This window comes from Lygodium microphyllum, chromosome 19 (genome assembly GCF_053477565.2).
Source record: "Lygodium microphyllum isolate KBCC chromosome 19, Lygodium_microphyllum_v1.1.10, whole genome shotgun sequence".
NCBI classification, from domain to species: Eukaryota; Viridiplantae; Streptophyta; class Polypodiopsida; order Schizaeales; family Lygodiaceae; genus Lygodium; species Lygodium microphyllum.
Window position 1 is genome coordinate 25,969,300 of NC_141153.1, and position 6,019 is coordinate 25,975,318.

The window sequence follows — 6,019 nt, forward strand, 5'->3', positions numbered from 1 at the left end:
CGCAAGCTTGGGGGAGAGAAAGGAATGGAATGTGAAGACGAAAAGGCCGTTGTAGCACGACATATGATCATGCTAAAGGAAGAGCCGAGAAGAAGATCAAGACGATTGAAACCACTGCATCGACAATGTGCGTTGAAGAGGAAGCCGTGACGAAAGGTGGAATTGTAGAAGGAGAGTGTCGACGATGATTACAAGCAATGGGGATGGTGGTGATACACAAACTGGGTGCTCTTGATTTGCAGCCAAGGCCCAGGTGGAACGCGTCGAAGCATAAGGCTGGAGATATGTGCAAAAAAGGCATAACAGATCGTCCTGGAAAGAAGAAGACGAGTCTTCTCTAGGAAATTCATTGTTGAAAGGAAGAGTATGTAGCAATTTTCAAGGTCATGAACTGCCGTGATGTTTCGATTCTTGAAAAATTTTCGCCAGAAAGAAAAGACTTTCTAAGGCTTTGTCTCTAGAGGAACCCTGCTATTCGCCCTTCTGCCACACAAATTTTGAAACATCCCTTTGTTCAATTTGCAGATGACAATTCTGAGTCTTTGCTGCGAATTAATCATTTGGCCAGAGAAAAGGTAGGAGAATTATACCTAAAGAGCTAGAGCGCATAATTAAGGAATCTATCACTAGTGAATCTTCAAATATTCAACCACAATCAAAATGTTATAGTGACCTTGGCTCACTTCAAACATCAAGTTGTGTAAACAGGCAATCGGTTAAGTTGCCTTTCACAAGAGCTGCCATTTGTGGGTCACTGAATGGCCAGCATGCTATTGAGACAGGGTTTCGTAGAAATCAGTCTGAGGCAAATTTGAAAGATGCAAATAGTCCAAAAGAATCAAGTAAATTTGATTCTCAATATGGTGCATTGGTGAAAGCGGGATCTGCGCAGTAGGGATATATCCCTCCAAGAACTAACGCAGTTCCGCCAGAGCATGGGAGATTCCTGTTGGATGGAGGGAATATGCATAGAGGATACATGTTGCTGACTCGAAATTTGAAAATGGAACTTTCTCAGATTTTTTTTAAGAAGAGTACCTCAATTCTCAAGGATTTATGGGTATGGTTCACATTTAAAGTGAAGTGCAGGCAATGTAAACTTGTGATATCTCTATGCTTTTGCATACTTATTCTCAATGTTTTCTAGACTAAGACTTTCATGAAGAGATTCCTTCACTAACAAAATAGGAGGTGCAAATAAGGTCAGCGTGTGTAAATACATTGTAGACTTTATGCTCCTCTTACATAAGTTGGAAAGGAACATGCTTACAGAAGCAAGCAGTTAAGATGTGAAACAACCAAGTTCATGCTGTGCCATACACACAACATTAGGTATCCTTTAAACAATCTATGAAATCAGGCTCACAGTTATTATACTGCTCTTCAATGCCTATCACAGAACAGGTTGTTTCTAAGAGTTGTATCTTTCCAACTGATCAACATCACAGGAGGCAATTGCAGTCATATCAGGCCTGGAACTGAAACTCAGTGTTGCTGGGGCATGATTGTTAAAAATATTCTTTTGCTCAATACACATTATGCCAGAGTTGCTGTTGCAGATTTTTATTTGTCCACTTGATTGATCTTCTATCTTGAAATCTGTCAAGGTCTTCTGTAGACGTGACTTTGCTTTCGAAAACCCTTCGACAACGATGGCACGATTCTCCTCCTTCCCCCCTCTCAAGCTTGAGGGGGGGGGGGTCATATAGATTGAAGGGGGGGGGGGGGGATAGCCACACACGTAGCTAGTTACATGCCTCCTCCCCCCCATGCTCTCCTACTCCACACCCACTCCTCTCACACTCCCTCTCCCCCGCTATGTAATGGCTGAAGGGGAGGGGAGTTTATCCATAAGAAAATTTGCCAAAAATTTATCCATTATCCCTTTTTCCCCCTTGAAGAGGTGTTCCCTTGTGGAAGTATGGCTTTTGAGCCATGGCCTCTTATACACAACATGGGCTAGAGTTTGCTAGTGCACGTGGAGGGAGCACTTAGCCCATCAACTTTTATCATTGCGGGAGATTACTTTGGACTGCTTTTGCACGATATTTAGGGTATTGAATATTTCGTAGCAGAAATATTACACTAACTAAGCCAGTTTAACTCTCCTTTACCCTAGTTACCTCTAGTTTTGCATGAAATTTTATGATGACCTGCTTCTTCAACCATCTTCTGCCATATCTGACCTTGGAGATCTCCAGATGTAGCCTCTTACTAACTGTAGATGGTATGCGACACTCCACTAGTCACTGTCTTGTCCAATACTTGTCTGAAATTGATTTTGATGGAGGAAAATAGAATTGAAAATAGAAGGAAAAATGGATCAAAGACCAATGCTCTAATACCACTTGTCAAAGAGAGAGAAGACTGTAGAAGAGAGAGAAAGAGAGTGACGAGGAGAGAGAAAGACTAGAATTGGAGAGAGAAATACAGGAAAGAGAAAGAAGCCATAGAAGTTGTGTGAGCAAGATGGGAGAGAAGGACAGTAATTGTAATAATGTGCCAAAGATATGAAAAAATTATATGTCCTCTCCTTTTATACCAATGTCAGTGTGACATGGCATAACATCAATATTATTTTTACACTAAATCCTTATTCCCAGCTTCTTACATTAAGTTATACCAATATGGGACAAGGGAATATTTTTAAAAAGAAAATTAGAGTTTATGGATTTGTGGAATGTTAGTTGATTTTTTAAAAATGTTTACTGATAACAAAAGGAATTTATTATATAAAGGTAGAGAAGAGATAATTTAAAAAGAATTTAAATGGAAATGTGTCGATAGATCCATTGGATCTATGTTGTCTTGAGATTAATTTTCTTAAGGGATAAAAATCCTAGGTTTAGTATTTTAGTGTCCAGTATAGAGATAGAGACAAAGAGCAAGATTAAGCAAACTTACTGAGTTTTCGATATTAGATTAGTTGAACTACTATGAAAGAGTGTCGTAACTATTGAGGAAGGCTAGAAAAAATCATAGAAATTAGTTACCAATATCACCTATTTAATGCACAAACTCCTAGGAGTTGTCTTGACAACCTGGTTAAAAGTGACTTGGTCTTTGGCCAGTCATCTTTTGGTGCATTTTTTGGGAGCCAAGTGCACTCGAACGGGTGATCAATCTCCTTAGAATATTGAAATCCTAGGTATTTATGAGTGAATACGAGGTCTCTTTTCTAAGAGACTATTTTCCTAATTTTTCCTAAAATTACGAAAGGAGAATATTGGATTAGGCAAGAGACACATACTTAGTAGAGGGGAGCAAATATTTTGGTTTGAATTTAACTACAGACATATAACAGTTACCTTCTTGGAGTTGGGGTTATAACAATTGCACAAAAACCATAGTTTTATTAGCAATGCAGTTTGGGCTAATAGATGTAGTGGAAATAGATACAATCAGTGTATCATACCACTTTGATTGGTATTATCATAACACTTATCAAACTTTTAAAAGAGTGGTATGGGATGATGTGTTGCCTTGGATACGTGTGTCCACAAAGGTTTAAAAGTTACTTTCAACAACAAAAGACGTTAGAGAGATTGTTGAAATTCTAGGCCTAATTCTTGAGCAAGAAGAAAAGTTGCCTTATGGAGAAATAAACCCAGAGTTACCAATCATTCTAAACCTTCTAAGCGCGCATGCACGCAAAAATTTAACTTTATAGCTTCAAAAAGAACGTGCAAAATTTTGGAATATGACAGTAATAGCTATTTCATTAATAGTGGATGAATTCAAAGGAGAGACAGAGATAGCAAATAAAGGGAGATCAATGAGCTAGAGAATGCGTAGTGTGACAAGAGGCTTGGCCATTAGAAAGGCTTGGGAGGGTGAATGCATTATTGAATCTGGGGATAGATGTTGTGTCTAACTCAAACGTAGAACCTTTTAGGCCTAGTATATCATTTGATAGAACACCGTCAAAGGGAAGTGAAGTAGACTCATATCAATGGGATCGAGTGGCCTCAAGCACCAGTAGTGTCACTGGGGAAAGGAGTAGACAAGGTAGCGAAAGTAGAGAGAGTGAAGCTAATGCTATAGTAGGGAGTACTGAACCAACCTTTGATTTGGATTTAGAGTCAAATTTTGGATTGCACCAACTATTTAAGGAGCCTAAGTAACCTGTGTGGTTGGATATTACCCAAGATTTAGGGTTAGAGATATTATTTAGAGAAACAATGGCTTGTAATCCAATCAAATTTGCTAACTTCATGCAATTTGGGGGATTGTGGGATGAAGATCCCGATGCGCATTTGAAAATATTTGAGGTGACCTGTATCACCAATGAGATAGTAGATGATGACCAAAAGCTTCATACCTTTCCTACAACATTAAAAGATGAGGCAGCAAGGTTGTAGGGGAACCTATATGCCCAACATAAAGTGACTTATGCGGTCTTATCAAGAGCGTTCCTGGAAAAATTTTGAGGACAAGGTTTCCAAGATAGACTAGCCCTTCAATTGGATTATTTGTCCCAAGGAACAACCAAAAGTGTTGAACATTGCATTGAATGTATGGAGACAATTATTCGAAAGATGAATCCATCTTCTGATGAACATAAGCAAAGGTGTAAATTTATTGATGGGCTTAATCCTAAATTTCATCAGCATGTAAGCCTACAATGATCAACTATGTTGGCAGATGCTAAAATATATGCTAGATGGTGGGAAGAAGTGCAACTCAGCCAACAACGATAGAGGGACTTATTTAAAGAACCTCGAATGGAATATCCAAGCACTTCAAGTGGGATATCTAAGAACGTGTCTTATGTGACCATTCCTTTAAATCCATTAGTAATTGTAAGTCCAAATGTATCAAATGTACCTTTAAATCTGTACACTTCTATTCTAGCCTATATGATGCAAACAGGAATGCCTTCTATGTTGCAATCTCAGTCCCCTCTTGATGAAGCAAAAGTAGCTGATATTATTGCAAAATCCTTCAGAAAGTTGAAGGAGGAAATCATGGGTGCAATGCAAGCTCAATCAATGCAAATGAATTACAATTACATGGATCATAATAATATGACTTATGCGATTGGGCCACCTAATCAACCTTTTAGGCCGAGAGGATTGCCAACCCAAGGTAGACCCCGAGTACCTCAAAATAATGTACTTTTTGTAATCCAATGGTGCAAGGGGGACAACAAAGGCCTAAGGGACCGGTAATTTGTTATCGATGCCAACAAGAAGGTCATATAGCTACATATTGTCCAAATGCACGTACAAATCAGGACTATACTCCTCTATGCAAGAGATGTAGCGGTGAAGGGCATCACGAAGAGGATTGCCCTAAGCAAGAAGATAACCAACCTAATGATAGGGGTAAGCAAGTTTCTAATGAACCCTCAACCTCATCCGCAAATTTAGTTGAAGTAGAAACAATAAGGAAAGTGAATGGAGTTAGGTCTAAATTCATACCCCGTAGGGTAACCTTTAAGGCTAACCATGATTGGTGTGGTTACTAGAGTGCAAAAGCAGCAATAACAAGAGGAGCAAGGAGGAAGAAAGTCTAGAATTAAAAGAAACAGTGAAGGATAAATCTAAGAATATAGATCCTAATGTAGAGTTACCTGAGTTAGATTCTCCACAACATTCCTCTGACCATCCATTATTACCTGTGCCTTTAGCAAATCCTAAGATTCAAGTAGGGGTAGCTCCTTTTCCCGAAGGACTGATACCTCCTAAGGAACGAAGTAAAGAGCAGGCGGAAGCAGTGAATAAGACCTATGATCTTTGGGTCGCATTAGAAGAAGTATCATTGACCATTAATCTTTGATAATTGCTAGAAATAGCATCTAAATATTGAAAGCAACCTTATCATAAATTAGTTCGACATCGAGGTAAGAAGATCAAGATAAACACTTCTAAAGGAAGTGCAAATTCTTCCAAAAGAAAAGAAACTAAGGATGTAAAAATAGTATATTTGTTTGTAGATCTAGGAGCTCCAGTTATAGATACTACTATTAATGGCCACTTGCTGAATGAAGTTGTAATATTTCCACACACTGCGTACC